Here is a 20,686-nt window from a genome sequence, read left to right as displayed (position 1 = left end):
AACTCTGAGAAACAACTCAATCAATTGAAATACTCAAATAAAATCTGGTTACTAAGTTACAACACAGATCATTTTAATTAGAAGTAAAACATAAAAAGGTTATAGAACTCCATTGTAAGCCATCATGCACCACCATATCAACAAAGAGCACCCATTCAATAGGCTCACAATGCCTTTTCTCTATGCATAGCCAAATATATGATTTAGGGTATATGGAGAAAAACCAATTTCAAACACAAAAGACGTTGGGAAGTAGTGGAAAATATAATTTATATGCGTATAGACAAAGAACCAGTTTATATACCAATAATTGAAAAAAAACTCTCTACTCCAAAATAGGAAAGAAGATGCTACGAAGTAAAGAGAAATAGGGTTTATAGATATGGATAAGAATTTGGATGACAGAGTACTTGTGAAAGAGACAAAGATACGGTATGATCTAGATGATATGGAGTAAGTTCTGATCTTTAATGAAAATTTGTACCTACCCGCATCAAGGGAAAGAAGGATATTAGCTTGATAAGAAAATCACCCTTTCGGCACTGGCAGAGGAAAAAAAAGGGATGAAAGATGAATATGCATAACCCTATAATAGTGTAGAACCAAATAGTGATAAAATTTTAAAAAAATAAAAAATAAAAAGTCCAAAAATTTTAGAAAAAAAAGAAAACAAAATATCTTTTTTATAAAATAAATACTCAAGAAAATAAAAATCACAAAATCATATAATGATAGAAAGAACAAAAATATCATTTTTCTTTGAGAAATCAGACTTTGATGATGAGTTCGTTCCCAAGATAAAATTTTTGAACCATTTCCCAAGACTTTCTCATTTTCCTATCACAATAAACATTAATGCTTTACAGAACAGAAAACAAGCATAAAAATTTACAAGAAGCCAAGAAGTATATACAACTTAGCCTCAGTCACATGAAAAGTTACAATGCTTAAACTATATCAAATTATAAAACACAACATAAGAAGATGAAAAAATTTAATTACCTTAAACCACCAAATAAGAAAAAGAGACATAAATTGCAAATCACTAGTTGACATTTTGATACCTAATTTTCAGAACATCAATTCAATCATGGAAGGCATAGTCATTTGTAACAAGACATAGTCTAAGATTATTTAATTTAAGAAAAATATATAGCAGAAGAAAATAATTTAAGAAATAACTATAAAAAATTATTTAATTTCCATGGTGTGTGGGCAAAAATTTTTGAGGTGAACAATATTAAGTGAAAAGAGAATAGCGCATTGACAATCGAATGAAAACAAAGAAAGCACTCAGTGCCGTCTTTGGTTTTGTAGGGTCTTTGACACCTTTTCCCTTCCTGATTTTTCTATCACCTGGGCCAACAACCACCATTCCTTTCTTATTCACGGCAAGCCTGACAACACTATATAAAAATCACGAAATAGCATACAAAACACCTAAATCCAAATATTCAACACCTTAAAATTCAAATCAACCCATTATCTTCACAGTTTTTAGATCTCAGAACTGAAAAATCCTAAACCCTAATTATTTTGTCCAATTTACCCTAAAACACAAGTCAGATCAAAAAAGAAAATAGAGTAACCGACAACAGAACAAAACTTAACGATACTTACTCGGGATAAATTCAGTTGAATTCGCCTTTACACTTTGCACCTTTCATGATGGGAGCTGCAATCAACACAATCAGGTTAGTTTTCTTGGCGTCAAATTGAATGAAACAACAAAAATTACAAAAAAAAAATAGCAATGATTAAAAATAAATATGAATCAGAATGTGGATAGTGGGGTTGAAAACCTAGGATTTAGGAGAGAGACTGAGAGAAAGAGCATCACACGAAGTCTACCAGAGATAGACAGTAGACCAGTGAGATCGAGGATGTAGCCTAGAAAGAGCATAGACCAGCAAGAGAGAGAATCTAGCTCGAAGAGAGAAAGACATTAGACTAGCATTGAGATAGTAGCCAGACTTGAAGAGAAACATGAATTGACAGGAAGAAAACAGGGTTGAAAGGCTAGGTATAAAATCTAGAAAATGATAAATAATTAATTAATAACTTAATTATGAGTAAAGGAGGTTAAGAATTTAAAATTTATAATTAGAAAAAATAAAATATTTAGAATACGAATTGAAATACTAATCTTAAAGGTTTTGGCCCAAAATTGGGCCAATAAGCTAAAACAGTTGAACTGGACCCATGTTGGGCCCAAACCCACACATATAAAAGCTTATGACTTAACCATTTCAGCACATAATACCAAATTAATTCACATACATTCAGCCCTAGAGGGAAGAGAAGAGAGGAGAAGAGAAACCCTTATTTCACTATTTATCATCTCCTTCCATCGTCCATAACTTTTGCTCCAGAGTTCTGATTGACGAGCCGTTCACAGCCACGCATTCATCTCAGATTCCTCTTTAATTCTATTTAAGCAATCTGGTAAGCAACCTTGAACTCCTCTCCCAGTTTCCTATGTTCTTTAGTTTCATGTTTTTTGGGATATATAGTGTTGAGATATTGTGATTTTGGTTCTTTAGGGGTACTCTAGCATGAATTTCAAGTGGGTTCTATCCCAATTTTGAGTAGACATTTTGTATGATTATGTGAATTGTTAGGTTAATTGTCCCTAAGATAAGATTGAATGGAAGTTGCTTGATGTTGTGTTAATTGGTGATGAATTTTGAATTGAGGTCAATAAATCTAATAACTTGTGACTTTGAGTAAAGACTATGAATATGGTTGATTACATGGGTAAGACGCAAGGGTTGCGGCTTTGTCCCAATTGCTTCAAGTTAATAATTGAGGCACCTGGGTAAGATGCAAGAGTGGTGGCTTTGCTCCACTTGCTCCGGTTTAAGCGGTTAAATACCTGTTTGGGTAAGACACAAGGATGGTGGTTTGTCTCACTTACTCTGGGTAAAGGTTTGAGACACCTGGGTAAGATGTAATGGGTTGTGGTTTGTTTCATTTGCTCCGGGTTGAGACTCGAGACACCGGGTAAGATGCAACGATTGAGCTTTGTACCACTTGCTCCAGGTTAAAATTTGTAACCACCGCCTGGGTAAGATGCAGGGGTTGAGATGTGTCCCACTTGTTTTGGATTAAGCGGGTAAAATGCAAGGGTTGCAGTTTAGTCCCACTTGCTCTGTGTTGTGGTGTTTCATATCCGGGTTAGCTACCGGATGTGTCGGGTTTGGCTGTATACTGACAGATGAGCTTATTGGCATACATCATTTGCATTTGTATGTATTATTTTAGTGTGCCTCTTGTATTTGGTTTGCCTTCTTGATTAATTGTACCTATATGTTATTTGATCTAATTGTTATATATGTTCTCCTTATCTGCGTATTTTTTGTATTGTCTTTTCTGTGTTTGCATAACTGAGAGGTCCCTTATGCTAGCGACGCTGAGGACTATTCTTAATGAAATATTAATTATTGAATGACTGAATGATGCTAACAGAGTATTGAATGATATTTGAGCTCCCTGGGTAGATGCAAGAGTTGTTGTTTGTCCCACTTGTTCCAGGTTGAGATTGGAAGTCATTGGGTAGATGCAAGTGTTGTGATTCACCCCACTTATTCCGGATTGAGAAATTGAGAGTACTAATATAACTAACGACATGTATTGAGAGATTTACTAAGATTGTTGAGATAAATGATGTTAATTGATACTATGGAGACTGAATGTTGTTAATATTAATTGTTAGAGACTGATAAAACCAGAAGGGCCTAATACTACAATGAACAATAATGATATTGAAAGGATTAATAGCTTAGTGTTGGAAAGAATTGAGATTAGAGACAGTTGACAATGGCTGAGACTTAATAACTTTCCCTATTTGGACTAGAAAGGACCCTAGGCTTGAACCATGAAAGATTGGAGTATAGGATTGCCTAGTGGGTTTGTATCTTTTTACATTATCTCTATTTGGAATTATTACATTACTAAGAACCTGAAAGGATGATGTTCTCACTCGTTGTGGAAATTCTTAACTTTACAGATATAAGACGTGATACAACTTGTTGAGCGTGCTGGTTTCTTCCTCGAAAGCAAAGATTGTCTTTTGGGTTTTTATTATCTATTTAGATGTTTTTCTCTACTTTTGTATATTGTAACTATATGTCCCTCTTAGAGGTTGACTTTGGAGAAACATGTTGTATTTTGTATCTTTCTAGGTTGTATTATACTTACTAGCCGGCCTTGTCTTCGCATGTTGAGTCCAGTATTGTTATATATCTCCTTTTAAATCATATATATATTTCAATCATCTTTGTATATCTTTGACGTTTTTAAGTGTTATGCAATTATTTGTTCTGTCATCTTTTTTTCACAGGCTCCTACTATATTATTACCTTTCAAATATATGTATGTACTTGTTTTTAGAGGTTGTAATGCCTCGCCACCTCTAACTTATGACTGCAGTGTAAGGTTTTGTGTGATAGAGTGTTACATTATGGTATCAGAGCAGTTTGTTCTCGTAGAGCCTGAGGGATGGGCTAACTATGCTTTTGAGCATACTCTGTGTGTACATGCTATTTAGGATGTCTGCTTGACATATATAGTATTATTGTTCATGACATACTTTTAGGAATTTGAAGCACTTTGAGGTATTGAGACTGATAACCTTAATATCAATTGTTTGGTGTCGACAAGATCCAAATGGCATCTTATGGACATGGGCGAGGTATTCGGGGAGAAATTTCTAAGGACAAACCATTACGAGGACATCAAGATGGGAATCGTAGCAGTGGTACAAGAAACGTGGTTCGAGCTAGACTATAGGTCCATGACCCTTGCTGACTTCCTTAAGATTGGTCCACCTCGATTCAAGGGAACTGTTAATGCTTTAGATGTAATGAGTGGTTCTGGAATGTGGAGAGATTCTTACGAGCCCAGCGTGTCCATGAAATACAGTATTTAGAGATAGTGACCCACATGTTAAAAGGAGATGCTCAACATTGGTGGCAAGAGGTATGTTGTATCTCGCAAGTGGAATTCACTGATGTTCCTTGGGATAAGTTAGTTCAAGAGAGAGTTTTACAAGAAATATTTCTTTCGAGCGATTCACATTGCGAAGGAGTTGGGGCTAATGCAATTGAAGCAGGAGGATATGTCTGTTGCTAAATATACCCGAGAATTCAATAACTTGTGTCACTTTTCTAAGACCTGCCAAGGAAATCCAATTGATTTCAAAGAGTGGACTTGTGTCCAGTACGAAAAAGGGGCTTAGAAAGGAGATATTCAACTATGTAAACCCACAGAGGATAAGGAGTTTTACTGAGTTAGTTAACAAGAGTCAGCTCACAGAGAATTGCTCCATAAAGTGGGTTTTGATGCTAAAAGGTCATGGTGAGACTGCTCCGAGTAAGACATAGAATAAAGAATTTGTTTATGATGATGAGTAGTATTGGGAATGAGTGCCAGTGGTATGTTCTTTTAACTATTAGCTCATTAGAAGACGAACCAAACCTATTTGTGCCGCATAGAATGTTGCCAATAGGACCAGCAGAACTCAGGAAAACTTTTGGTTGACGTTGATGAATAGTCAAGTTCTTCATGCCAAATGATCAGAATAGCACGATGGAAGCACGTGGGAGCATCGATATGGTAGAATCTCGATGAATGGGTTGCCTTGATAACCTTATTAGGTTTAAGTGTGAACAAAGAATTAAGATGAGAACTTGAACCTTTAAAGTGAACTTCAACTATAGTTGATGGTGTTAGCGAAACACTCCGTGAAAAAGGAATTTTGAGATATGACATTGTTTCAAGGGTTGACGGAAGATCGAGGAATGAAAAGTTGACATGGGAAGAACTGCTCTCGCTTACTTTCTTATAGTGATCGAAATTTTGAGGACAAGATTTCCGTTAAGGTGGGTAGGATGTAAAACCTAAAAAAATGATAAATAATTAATTAATAACTTAATTATGAATAAAAGAGGTTAAGAATTTAAAATTTATAATTTGAAAAAAATAAAATATTTAGAATACAAATTGAAACACTAATCTTAAAAGATTTTGGCCCGAAATTAGACCAACGGGCTAAAACAGTTGAACCAGGCCCATCTTCAGCCGAAGCCCACACATGTATAAACTTATGACTTAGCCATTTCAATTTAGATTATTGATGTCTCTTTTAATAATTTTATAACCAAAAATAATTTATATTAAATTAAAAAAAATTATTTTTTAATATTGTAATCATTATCATAATAATAAACTTCTAAATTTAATAAAAAATATTACTGTATTAACTCTTTAATTAAATGATATATATAATAACAATAATAAATTATTTAACACATAATAAACTGAATTATAATCATACTATTTATTCCTAACAAAAAGTTGCATGGTTGTTTGCTTTAGGATGAAACATTCAAGAATGAATGCATAAATATTTTTGGGAATTAATTTTTCTTTTAACTAACAATCAACTATAAAAAAAAATCTCCTCTTTTTATTTATCTACTATTTTCTTGGCTAATTATAGATTTTGTTAATTTTATTGTTTTAACAATGATAAAGATTACATATTCCAAAAAAAATAATTATTATGATCTAAATTAATTAAGTTAAATTTTAGATAATAAGATAATGAAAAAGAGAGTCAATATTAGTTATTTTTTATTATTATTAAAATTTCTTTTACTCTTGTTATTTAAAAAATTCAAGATTTAAGATTTAGATTGACTACTAAAATAGACAATGATAAATGGCTAACAATTAACATTAAAATTGTGGTAGTGTTAATAATGATGTTAGAAGGAAGAAGAAAGCTGTGAGAGATGAGATTATGAATATAAAGGTAAAAAATTAATTTTAATAAATTGGTTAAATTTGATTATGTTGACCCATAGAATCATAGTTATTAAAACCGGATAGGACTGATCGATTCGAATGAGAGTACAGACTGGATTTGCAATTAGATTGTCCAGACTCAATCAGTTTATATAAAATTTGTGAACCGATAAGTCTTGTTCTGGTCCATTATTTCGCGGGTCTTTTGTGGTCTAACGATATTGTGGTCTAATCCAAAATATGAAAGTAGTGATTCAAACCACTGACCTCCACTTGCAACATGCCTTGCCACCAAGCTAATTGTGACTTTAATATATTATGTGATAATAATAATAATAATAATAATAATAATAATAATAATAATTATTATTATAATTATTATTATTATTATTATTATTATTATTATTATTATTATTATTATTATATATAGTGATAATATATAAGAGTTTCATTCAATAAATTATATCAATTTAATTTAATTTTATCATTTATTTTTAAATTAATTATATTTTTAATTATGCCAAAATAAAAAATATTAATATAAATATATATTTTTTATTAAATATTTACAAATTAATAAAATAAAAAAATCTTTATTCATCACAATATGTATTTTTCAATAAATACATATAGTATATAATAATATAATAGATATAAATTAATTAATAAATTATTAAAATATAAAAATAATAATTATTATAATATAAAAATAAAATTAAAAAAATATTTATTATACAAATAATAAAATTTTTTTATATAATTATCAAATTATGATTTGGTCAATCAATTTAACTGTAACTTACCAATTAAATTAGTAATTTAGTAATTCAATAATTTGACTAATTTAATTATCAGTTTGGTTCTAATAATTATAGATATAATGTTGATTTCCTAGTGAGATAGCATCATAAAACGGAGAGTATTAGGGAAGGAAAATGTTGTCTTGTACTTCAGGGTGGCACTATAATGCAACCTTATTCATTGAAGCTCTGTTCAATTCATTATCTAGCCGACACAGCAAAATGCAAAGAACCACAATATAACTTTGTCCTATACGATAACAAGGTAGGAATCCTTTTAGAGACAAAAGAGCAATCCAAACGACAATCAAGTTCATTGTTTCTCATCTGATTCAACGCATTATTATGCATTGTCATACAATCCAAGCAAAGCGTTCTCTTTAGTCTCTATCTCTTTAACATGAATTCATCACCATCACATATCTTTATGCCAGATTTCTCAGATCGTTACGCTTCAATATTACCCTTTAGCATTACCAATTTGAAATCGCAAGATCTTTTGATACACAATAATACATTGGCATGCAATTTTCTAAGTCTATTTTAGGTGCAACATCTTTTGGAAATGTTTTCGCCAATATGACTGATACCTAATAAAATATAACGATCGTTCATATTCTGGTCCAAACAAATAAGAATCAAGCCCAATAAATATGAAAGGTACACCGATAAAGGTGGACCTCACCACACACCCGACCTCTTTGAAGAGGTCGGACAGGAACATATAAGTCCAACAAACTCCCAAGATAAAGGAAACATTTATTTATCAAAAAAGATAGAACTACTCCAACAAAAGTGGTTATCTCTTTTACTATAAATATACTGGCATCATTCAGGTATAACTCACATTCTAATTTACTAAAAACCTGCCTAAAACCCTTGCTAACTTAAGCATTGGAGTCTCTTGCAGGTAGCACCCCCCACCTCCTCACGAGGAACTCGGACAGACTTTACTGATGAGCGGATATTTTATATGCTTTTTGGCATTATTTTCATATAGTTTTTAGTATGTTTTGTTTAGTTTTTATTAAGTTTTTATAGGTTTTAGCGTTAAATTTACATTTTTTATTCTACTATGAGTTTTTGTATTTTTGTACAATTTCAGATAATTTCTGGCTGAAATTGAGGAGTTGGAGCAAAAGTCTGATTCAGAGACAGAGAAAGCACGGCAGATGCTGCCCAGATCTGACCTCCTAGCACTCAGAAGAGCATTTCTGTAGTTACAGAAGTCCAAATAGAGCGTTCTTAAAGGCTATAGAAAGCTGACTTCCAGAACTTTCCAGCAAAATATAATAGTCCCTACCTTGCTTCAGATTAGAAGGCTCAAAACTGGCGTCAAACGCTAGCTTCCTGCCCCCTTCCAAGCGTCCAGCGCCAAGGAGCAGAGACTAGAGCGTCCAAACGCCTAAAGAGGACCCCGTAACCATCGTTCAACGCCCTAGAGGTCCTCTAGCACGTGGATCTCATCAAAGCTCAGCCCAAATACTCACCAAGTGGGCCCCAGAAGAGAATTTTAGCACTAAATAGACTGTTTAGTATTTAAGTGTTATTTTACATTCTCCAAAAAGAGGACAGACATTATTTTCGAGTTTTACTTTGTATTTTACATCAGTATGAGTTTCTAAACCTCCTAGGTTGAGGGGAGGAGCCTTGTTGAGTCCTATGAATTAATAAAAGTATTATTGTTTCTTCTTCGATCCGTGTTTGATTTATTTCTAAGATGTATATTCGATCTTCCAGATGGTGTATAGGATGATCAGTGACAATCAACTCTGTTCATCATACTTAGATGAACATGCCTGATAAACACCCGCGTCTACTTGGGTTCGTGTGAATACGTGGCCGGAAAGCACGAGCCAACAACTATGTTTATACATCTCTCAGACGGCTAATCCACGACTTCGTTGGAGACTTCTCTAGACACCAGTTCAACCAATTTCAAGGGAGATTAGGGTCTCCGTGGTATATACTAGAATCCAAAGAAGCAACATTCTCTGATCCGGAAGATTTGACCTTGTCTGTGGCATTTTGAGTAGGATCGCCAAGAGAATGAACTGCTAGAGCTTCACCCTCCGTCAGATTGGATTACCACGGGCAATGGCGTTTGATCTGGAGTAGAGGAGATCAATGACCACGGGCAGTGGCTTTGATCACATATAGCCTACCATAGAAGAGATCATTCATAAGCAAAGAAGACAGTGATACCAGAGTTAATTCAGAAAGGCAAAGCAACTCCAATCCTTATTTATATCCATTTTACTGATTTCATTCCAATAATCCTAATACAACTCCGTAATACTACAACCTTCTGATCCGCCTGACTAAGACTTGCAAGATAACCATAGCTTGCATCAAACCACAATCTTCGTGGGATCGACCCTGACTCGCTCAGGTATTACTTGGACAACCCAGTGTACTTACTGGTACAGTTGTACGAAAGTGTAAGGATTCGTGCACCAGGCACCTCGACATATCAACTCGGACGCTGCCACACAAAGGGATCTGGACCTCACATTCAGGCCCAAATCAACGTTTCAGGTAACCCTCGAAACATTGGCGCCGTTGCCGGGGACCTGGAATTCACCCTCTGACCAATGGCAGACCACGAGCTCAAAGATGGCTATACGGCATCTGAGTCTGAACCAAAAGACCAGCCAGATGACCAAACCCTCTTGCTTCCTCCTCCGCCACCACATCATGGCCCCCACGGGGAAGGGACCTCTGAAAATCCTCAAACAAGGAGGATTCAGTCCGAGGTGTACCATTCCGAGGCGGAGGATCCACCTCTTACGACCAAGGTCCTGGATCTCGTTCATGGTCAAGGAGATCGGTTGCAACAGCTCGAATACGAGGGTGAACGACAGTGGAAAGCAGAACGGGAGTTGCGAAAGCAAGTAAGGCGACGAAAGGAATTAGAAGACATGTTACAAAAACAAGAAGCTGACATACAAATAAGGACTATTCGGACGGAGCGTGATGAAAGTCCTTTAGGAGGACGGGATCCATTCACAGAAGAGATCATGAGGGCTAAAGTTCCTCGGAACTTCAATTTACCCGATATGGATCTCTACGACGGAACATCCGATCCGAGTCACCATCTCAGTAACTTCAGAAGCAGAATGTACCTGGCTGACGCTTCTGACACAACACATTGCAAAGCCTTTCTAACTACTTTAACGAAGGCTGTTGTGAAATTGTTTGATGGCCTGCCCCCCAGGTCGGTCACTAGTTTTGACGACCTAGCCAGAAAGTTCCTTACCAGATTTTCCATTCAGAAAGACAAGAAAAAGCACGCCCCGAGCCTGCTAGGACTTAAGCAAGAGGTCGGAAAAAGCCTCTGTGATTACAGGGAAAGATTCAACAAGACTTGCCTAGGGATTCAGAGCCTACCAACTGAAGTGGTAATAATGGGTTTGGTCAATGGTCTAAAAGAAGGACCATTCTCCCAGTCCATATCAAAGCGACATCCTTCCTCTCTGAATGAAGTACAAGAAAGGGCAGAGAAATATATTAACATGGAAGAAAACTCCCGACTTAGGGAACCTACCCCGCAAACCAACTCGCCCTACTATCAAAGTTGGGACAAGGAAAGGGAACCCAAGAAAAAAGAAGAGAAAAACGTGGAAAAACCTCGAAAGTATCACAACTACACCCCTCTAAGGGTTTTCCTGGTCAATGTTTACAGAGATATATATTATACAGAGAAGCTTCCACCTCCTCGTCTGATTAAGCACAAGAAAGCTGGAAGTCAGACAGAATATTGTGAGTACCACAAGCTGTACGGGCATTCCACTAATGAATGCTACGATCTCAAGAATGTCATTGAAAGTTAGCCAGGGAAGGCCGACTTGATAGATACCTGGCAGACAGGTCGGACGACCCGAAGAAGAGAAAAAGGGATGAAGAAGGAGGATGACCAGAACACCCTCCTCACACCCCTGAACGACATATACATATGATCAATGGTGGATTCGCGGGAAGAGGAGTATCAAAATTGTTCCGAGGGTTACTTGAAACTGTAGGTCGATCTCAGATGAGATCTTCTGTACTGGTCGGAGATGACGTGTCCGGGTGGCTGGTGGCAGCCGGAGCTATTGTGTCTGACTTGTTGGACTGGCTGCACTTCTGATCCTTGGTCACCGGAGGGTGGGGGGTACCTGCAAGAGACTCCGATGCTTAAGTTAGCACGGGTATTAAGCAGGTTTATTTGTAGAATCAGAGTATGAGTTATACTTGGGTACTCCAGTGTATTTATAGTGGTTGTAGAGTGACCTTTCTAGATAAGATAAGTTAGTTATCTTATCTTATCTTTATCTTTGAGTTGTGGTCAGCTTATCTTCAAGGGAACCGCCCTTATCTCTATAGGCTTAGACTGCCTTTGGATTTGGGTCGTGTTCCTTTACTTGGGCCCTTTACTGGGCTTTTCTGTCGATTTGACCGACTTCTTTTGAGAAGAGGTCGGGTAGACTGACCTGAAGAGGTCGGTCGCTTTATTGCTGATCATCCCGGATCGGATAGCTCGAACCAGGGTGTGATTAGTGCCCCTGCTCGAGTTCGGTCTTCTTCTTTGAGGTCGAGTCCTTGACTTCGATCTTTCTCTAGTGAAGTCGAACTCGAGCATTTTGTTGATTCCTTTCTTTGTAGAACCTTTTTGAATGTGGAACGCTTTCCTCTAAGAGCGCGCGTTTTTATATCAGTGCTTTGGCTTTTGGAATATGCGAAGCTTTAAATACCTTCATTAATTAGTTTTGATTGCCCGTTTCTTTGGCTTTTATTTTTGAAATTCACGATCAAAAAACAGTTTCTCTTCTTCATTTTTCTTTGTAACTTCTCCCTTCACTCTCTCACTTTCTATTTTCGCATGCATTTTGCCTCAGCATCATTTGGCGATTCTCTGGGTGATTCCATCTTTCCATCTTCAATCTCCTTTGAAGCTTCTTTCTTTGTTCAGGTTGGTTTTTCTTTCTTTCTCACGTCATTTTTCTGTCTGGTTTTGAGAAAGTTTTGATTTTGTTTGGAGAAAGCTTGGATCTTTCTGCTTTTGCTGTGCCTGATTGCTGTTGTAATGTGTGTTCTGGGAGTTTCTTCGCCCTTTTGCATGAACCTTTTCATCTTTCCTGTTGCTTGATGTTCTTAAGGCTTTTGCATGTTATCACCATTTCTATTTGTGCCTTTGATGATGATTTTGTTTGATTCTAAAAAAAGGTTGTGCCTTTGACGATTTCCGCTTGGTGTGTTTGATGTTGTCGATGCTTTTTGCTGATAGACTGTAAAAAGATAGTGGCTTTGATGACTTTTTGTGTTTTGACTTTCTGAAATGTTTGTGATTTGACTTTTCTTGTTTGAGAGATGCCAGGACGTAAGCTGTAGATTTTTCCTGAATCCTTGCTTTGTTACTGCCTCTAAAGGATGCCCCAAGGCTTTGGTTTGAGTCTTGGGGTTTTCCTTTTCTGTTTTTTCTTCTGTATCATATTAGTCGAGTTATTTTGCCCCTCATCTGAGATATTTTTTAGTAATCCAATCTTCTTTTCTTATTGTAGGATTAGTTGGCCTCATGTCTTCTCGCCATAACATTGTAGAGATGTCTTCTAGAGTTCCCGAGGGGATGTCCAATTGGTTGAACTCCCTTGTCTTAATGTGTGTCTCTGTTGTGGATGCTGAGTTTTGTGTAGAGCTGAGGAAACGTCATAGGGTTTGTGGTGGTGGTGCCCGGGAGAGAGATTATGAGCTTGTGGCACCTGACTCTGACGAGAGGGTTTGCTTTCCTACTTCTGTCGAGGGGGAGCGTCCCTTTTTCTATGCCTATGAATATTTCTTCAGCCAGTTGGACATTACCTTTCCTTTTACTGCTTTCGAGACCGACTTGTTATGGTCGTGTAATATTGCCCCATCCCAGCTTCATCCGAATTCCTGGGGTTTTATCAAGATTTTTCAGATGCTTTGCCAAGAGTTAGGCATAACACCTTCTCAGACTCTTTTCCACTATCTTTTTGTTTCTGCCAAGCCCGGAGGGTCTTCCAAAAAGAAAGCTTCCTGGGTTTCTTTCAGGTCGGCCCAGGGGCATAAAGTTTTTACCATGTACGATGAGTCTTTTAAGGATTTTAAGAATTATTTCTTCCGAGTCCGTGCTGTTGAGGGGGCACGCCCCTTTTTTCTTGATAAAAATGATGAGCCTGCCTTTCCTCTAGAATGGCAAAAGAATGTGAGAGTGTCTCGCTATACATGGGAGATGCTTGACGAGGTTGAGCGGGCTTTTGTAATTGTTCTTGAAGATTTATGGGGGGAACCACCCCATCTTGATACAAAAAGATTTTTGAGTGATCCATCTTTGATTCGAACTGCTTTGGGTACTGTCTGACTTATTTCTATACTTGCTTTTTGGTTTTGCTTCTTCTTTCTATGATTGTAACCCATTGCTGTGGTCGATTCTGTATTTTCAGAGATGTCAAAAAACAACGACTCCATGAAGGCCTACAAGAAAGCAAAGAAGGCTGCAGCTGCTCAAAATATCTCGGCGAAGGTGGCGGGAGAGGGATCTTCTCAAGTTCCGGTGAAGCTGCCCGTGCTGAGTTCTCTTGGCCCGAGGAGGGTAATTCCCACTCCTAGGGTTCGCCTGGCCGAGCCTCCGCAGTCTTCCGCTGCTACTTCTGGTGCTCCTCCCAATAAGAAACAAAAAACAATTGAGCCTTTCAACCTCGTAGATCAGCAGATCAGCCCATACGGTGTCCTCCCTATGGATAATGTATCACTCCTTTGTCATTTGGACTTTATAACTCGGAGTAGTGTAAAAATGGCACATATGGGAGCTGCCTTATACCGAACGGCTCAAAATCTTCCTCTCGATGCCACTAAAGCCTTCATGGAGGAGGCGAAATAGGAATTCGATCGGATGAAGGGCTTGAAAGAGGAGCTTGAGGTGAAGGTGGCCAAACTGGAGAAGGATCTGGAGAATGAGAAGGTGAGTTCCCTCACTCTAGCGGCTTCTGTGCGGTTGGCCGAGGACACGGCGTTGAGGCATAAAGGCAGCTACGTTACATCCTATCGGGAGGAAATGCATTTGAAGGGGGAGTTGAAGAACATCCGAGCTGATTATTCTGAGCTTCAAGGTCATCTTGTTGGCAGTGTGAATGCTGCTTACGAGAACCTGAAGGAGTAGGTTCGAATTATTGCACCCAAGGCCGACCTTACTCTTTTTAGCCTGCATAATGTTGTGAGGGATGGTAAGATTGTCCCTGATGACCAGGATGATGACGATATCGAGCCTCCCCCTGTGCCTTCTGTCAAAGTGTCAACTTCTGTTGTTCCTCCAGTGAGGTTGGTCATTCCGTTTCTGATCCGGACTGTCAGATTTTGAACCGGGATGATGGTACCGTGGATGCGGTGCCTATTCAGACTCACCCTCCTTCTCCCCGTACTGATGCTGCCGAGAAGGCTCCTGATCTTAGCTGATTTTTCTTGGATGTTTGTGTAGATGGCCCGACTTGTGGGCTTTTAAACTATTTATTTTGTAATTTGAACATTTTGCTGACTGTTGATACTCCTTTTGGTTGCTTGTTTAGCAACTTTTCGTTTTGAGAAAACAACAAGTAGCTTTCAAGCTTTGGGCCTGATCCTGAAGCTTGTTTATAATATTTTATTTTATATCATGCTTGTTTGCACTTGTCCTGGCACCTTTTTGGGTTTTGAGAATGCTGAAACCTTGCTGCTCGGCCTCTTTGGATTGCTTTGTACCTATTGCTTGTAGCTTGGATCCTTTGAGGTTGTGGATGTGTGGATCCAACTTGTATTTCAGTTTTCTGGCTCTTACTTGTATTTATTTCTGGCCATCCATAACCGATTTCTTTACGTTGGTCCTCTTTCCAGTTATTTTTGTAGTCCTCTTTTTTGGACCTTTGTCAGGTCTCTTTCAGGGACTACTTTTATAACTTGTTTGTTGCAGGAGACCGACTTCTTTATGTCGATTTCTTATAAGTTATTTTGTAATCCTCTTTCTTGGACCTTTGTCAGGTCTCTTTCAGGGATTACTTTTATAACTTGTTCGTTTGTAGGAGACCGACTTCTTTATGTCGATCTCTTCTAAGTTATTTTTGTAATCCTTTTTCTTGGACCTTTGTCAGGTCTCTTTCAGGGATTACTTTTATAACTTGTCCGTTGTAGGAGACCGACTTCTTTATGTCGATCTCTTCTAAGTTATTTTTGTAATCCTCTTTTTTGGACCTTTGTCAAGTCTCTTTCAGGGATTACTTTTATAACTTGTCCGTTGTAGGAGATCGACTTCTTTATGTCGATCTCTTCTAAGTTATTTTTGTAATCATCTTTCTTGGACCTTTGTCAGGTCTCTTTCAGGGATTACTTTTATAACTTGTCCGTTGTAGGAGACCGACTTCTTTATGTCGATCTCTTCTAAGTTATTTTTGTAATCCTCTTTTTTGGACCTTTGTCAGGTCTCTTTCAGGGATTACTTTTATAACTTGTTTTTCGTAGGAGACTGACTTCGTCATGTCGATCTCTTCTAAGTTATAGCAATTCCTCTTTTATAGGGTTGGCCAGACCTCTTTCCAGGGATTTGCTGATAACTTGGGTTGACTTGGTCCGACTTTTTAACGTTGGCCAGTCTTTAAGTTATTATTTAGCAATCCATAAGACCTCGTCAGGCTCTTTTTCCGGATCACTTTCGATAACTTCTTGCATTATTCAGTGTTCATCTTTGTCGATTTGTAGAAGGTTGTTTCTGTCTTTGTTTGGTCGACCTTTAGATGAATCGCATTTTCATCTCTATTGGTTTTTATCGTGATCGTGCATTGAATCTGTTTTTCACTTTTCTGCCGATCTGTTGCTTTATAATCGGATGATGAATGCTTCAGATTAATGCGTCTTGAGAATTTGTAGAATATCTAAAATATGCTTTATTTAAAAGAAAATGCAAATATATACATGTGGGAGGTTTTTATCCCTTTAAGTCAGATAATTTCTGAATCTCAACTTGGTGCCTTATTAAAAAACCTTTTTAGGAAAAAGAGTGCATCCTATGATGAGATCTTTTACTTTTTCTAGCTATAGTACCTTCTTAGGTTGCAGGCATGCCATGATCTGGGAAGCTCTCATCCCTCGAGTTCGGACAGTCTGTAGTAGCCCTTCCCAAGTACTTCTATGACTGGGTAGGGTCCTTTCCAGTTTGCTGCCAGCTTTCCTCCTCCAGGTCGAGTTGTTCCAATATCATTTTAGATTAGGATGAGATCATTCTCAGCGAAACCTCTCGGCACTACCTTTTGATTATATCTGGAATTCATTCGACGTTTTAGTGCTTCTTCCTTGATTCGAGCTTTTTCTTGGGTTTCAGGAAGTAGGTCGAGCTCTTCCCTTTGAAGTTGGGAGTTGGTTTCCTCATTGTAATGAACCACTCTAGGCGACCTTTCCTCGACCTCTACTGGGATCATTGTCTCCACTCCGTATGCTAGTCGAAATGGTGATTCGTTTGTGGTGGAATGTGGCGTTGTTCGATATGCCCATAGGACTTGTGAAAATTCTTCTGCCCAGGCTCCCTTTGCATGTTGCAGTCTCCGTTTCAGCCCAGCCAATATGACTTTGGAGGTTGAACTCGGATAACTCGACTACCCATTGTAAAATTCTGCCTACTAGATCTATTTTCTGCAGTATCCCTTTTCTGGGCTGGTCGGTTCGAACCTTAATGGTGTGAGCCTGGAAGTACGGGCGAAGTCGTCGAGATGTCAGTATGAGAGTATAGGTGAACTTTTCTATTTTTTGGTAGTTCAGCTCGGATCCCTGCAGCGCTTTACTAATGAAGTATACAGGTTGTTGCCCTTTGTCGTCCTCTCGAACCAGTGCTGAGGCTACTGCCTGACTTCCTACCGCAAGGTATAATACGAGTGGTTCTTCCTCTCGTGGTCGAGTTAGGATAGGTGGTCGTCCCAGGAAATTTTTGAAATTTTGGAAGGCTTGCTCATATTCCATTGTCCATTCGAACTTCTTTCCTTTCCTTAAGAATCTGGATAAGGCTGCCAGTCTCCCGTTGAGTTGTTGTACCTTTCTGACACAAGTTGGGCTCTTCATGTTGAGTATGGCCTGGCATTTGTCCGGATTTGCTTCAATTCCTCTTTGTGTGAGCATGAAACCTAGGAATTTGCCCGCTTCTACTGCAAAGGTGCATTTTGCGGGATTGAGTCGCATGTCATGCTTCCTTATAGTGTCGAACACTTGAGCCAGGTCGGACAGTAATGTCTCTTCGCTTTGTGTCTTTATTAACATGTCGTCCACGTAGACTTCCATGATTTTTCCGATATGATCAGAAAAGACTTTATTCATTAGCCTTTGATAAGTAGCCCCGGCATTCTTGAGACCGAAAAGCATCACAATGTAGCAGTAATTTGCTTTTGGTGTCAAAAACGAGGTCTTTTCTTGATCTGGTGGATACATGGGGATTGGTTGTATCCGGAATATGCATCCATAAACGAGAGGTATCTATATCCGGATGAAGCATCTACCAGAGCGTCGATACTTGGGAGTGGGTAAGGATCTTTTGGGCAGGCTTTGTTGAGATCGGTGTAGTCAGTGCATATTCGCCATTTCCCATTTGATTTTTTCACCAAGACAACGTTAGCTAGCCATAGTGGATACTTGACTTCTCTTATGAATCCTGCCTCCAGTAGTGCTTGTACCTATTCTTCCACAGCTTAGGATCGTTCTGGCCCAAGTTTTCTTCGTCTCTGCTGTACCGGCCGAGATCCTGGATAGATCACCAACTTGTGACACATTAGCTTGGGGTCTATGCCTGGCATGTCTGCAGCTTTCCATGTGAAGAGATCGACATTATCTCGTAAGAACTGTACTAGTAATTCTTTTGCGTCTCCCTTCAGGATCGTGCCAATATTAGTTGTTTTGTCCAAGGTATCTCCGATCTGAACTTTCTCTATTTCTCCTTCGGGCTGTGGACGGAGTTCTTCTCGTCTCTGAACTCCACCAAGCTCAATTGTATGGAACTCTTCTCTTCTGCCTCTGAGGTTTAGACTTTCGTTATAACAGCGGCGTGCCATCTTTTGATCTGCTTTTATCGTAGCTATCCCTTCTGAGACTATTGCGCCGAGTTGATTTAGTGTTGTCCGACCTATTAGGGCATTGTAGGGTGAACTCACGTCGACCACGATGTAGTCTATCTTGAGTGTTCTGGATTGGTTCCCTTTTCCGAAAGTTGTATGTAGTGACATGTATCCCAGCGGTTGTACTGGGGTATCTCCCAGTCCGAACAGGCTGTTAGGGTATGCTCTAAGCTCCTTTTCTTCTAAGTCGAGCTTGTCGAAGGCAGTTTTGAATAAGATGTCGGCGGAGCTCCCTTGGTCTATTAATGTGCGGTGGAGATTGGCATTTGCCAGTATGATGGTGATGACCATGGGGTCGTCGTGTCCTGAGATGATACCGGATGCGTCTTCTTTGGTGAATGTGATTGCAGGGATGTCGGGTGCTTCCTCCTTTCCTTCGACATGATATACTTCTTTGAGATATCTTTTGCGGGATAATTTGGAGATTCCTCCTCCTGCAAATCCTCCGTGTATCATATGGACATGTCTTTCTGGCGTATGAGGGGATCGCTCGATTCGTCCGACATCTTCATCCCTTCTTCTCTTTCTTTGATCATCATCTCGGGTGGCCAGAAACCGATCTAGTTTTCCTTCTCTCACTAATTTTTCTATGATGTTTTTTAAGTCGAAGCATTCGTTGGTGGAATGCCCTCGGACTCGGTGATATTAACAGTATTCGTTCCAATTTCCTCCTCCTCTTTTGCCTTTGAGTGGTCGAGCTGGGGGTATCTTTTCCGTATGGCAGACTTCTTTGTAGACATCTACCAGGGATACCCTAAGAGGGGTGTAATTGTGATATTTTTTAATTTTCTCCCCTTGTCGATCTTCCTTCTTTTTGGATTCTTTATCTTTGTCTCGGTAGGAGAATCCGGATTTTGAGGTTTCTCCCAACCGAGAGTTTTCTTCCATGTTGATATATTTTTCCACTCGCTCCTGCACCTCATCCAGAGATTTGGGATATTTCTTCGATATAGATTTGCTAAAAGGTCCCTCTCGTAGGCCATTGATGAGGCACATGATGGCAACCTCTGTTGGCAAGTTTGTATGTCTAGGCATGTTTTGTTGAATCTCTCTATGTAGTTGCGAAGACTTTCCCGATCTCCTTGCCTGATTCCTAGTAGACTGGGGGCGTGCTTGGCCTTATCTTTTTGGATGGAGAATCTGGCCAGGAATTTTTTGGCTAGATCGTCAAAGCTTGAGATGGACTTAGGAGGTAAGTTGTCGAACCATCTAATTGCTATCTTCATGAGGGTCGTTGGAAAAGCTTTGCAGCGAACAGCGTCTGAGGCGTCAGTGAGGTACATTCTACTTCTGAAGTTGCTGAGGTGATGGTTGAGGTCTGTGGTGCCATCATACAGAGTCATATCCAGGAGTTTGAAGTCCTTAGGAATTTTAGTTTTCATGATGTCCCAAGTGAATGGATCTTGATCTTTGCGTGAATTGTCCTCAGGGGTGGTCCGGGTAGCCTTTGCTTTGAGATCGGCTTCGAGTTGTAGGATTTTATCTTCTAGCTCTCGACGTCGCCTTACCTCTCTTTGTAGATCCTTGCCAACTTCTCGTTGATGCTAGCTTTCTTTTTCAAGTTACTTTAAACGATTTTGAAGTGCTTCTATTACTCCTGGATTTGATGAGTTTTTGTCTCCGTTAGATTCTAGAGTATCTTTTGGTGTAGCATCCGTGTTTTTGTGCGGCGTTCTGTCCTCCAGATCTGAATCGTGATCGTTGTCATGGTCGTCCGCCATGAGGATGGGATGACTTCCAGGTTCCCCGGCAACGGCGCCAATGTTCTGAGGGTTACCTGAAACTGTAGGTCGATCTCGGATGAGATCTTCTGTACTGGTCGGAGATGACGTGTCCGGGTGGCTGGTGGTGGCCAGAGCTGTTGTGTCTGACTTGTTGGACTGGCTGCACTTCTGATCCTTGGTCACCGAAGGGTGGGGGGTACCTGCAAGAGACTCCGATGCTTAAGTTAGCACGGGTATT

Source organism: Arachis ipaensis, chromosome B10, assembly GCF_059453495.1.
Source record: "Arachis ipaensis isolate K30076 ecotype BB chromosome B10, ASM5945349v1, whole genome shotgun sequence".
Classification (NCBI taxonomy): Eukaryota; Viridiplantae; Streptophyta; class Magnoliopsida; order Fabales; family Fabaceae; genus Arachis; species Arachis ipaensis.
Note: the sequence above shows the minus strand (reverse complement) of the source record.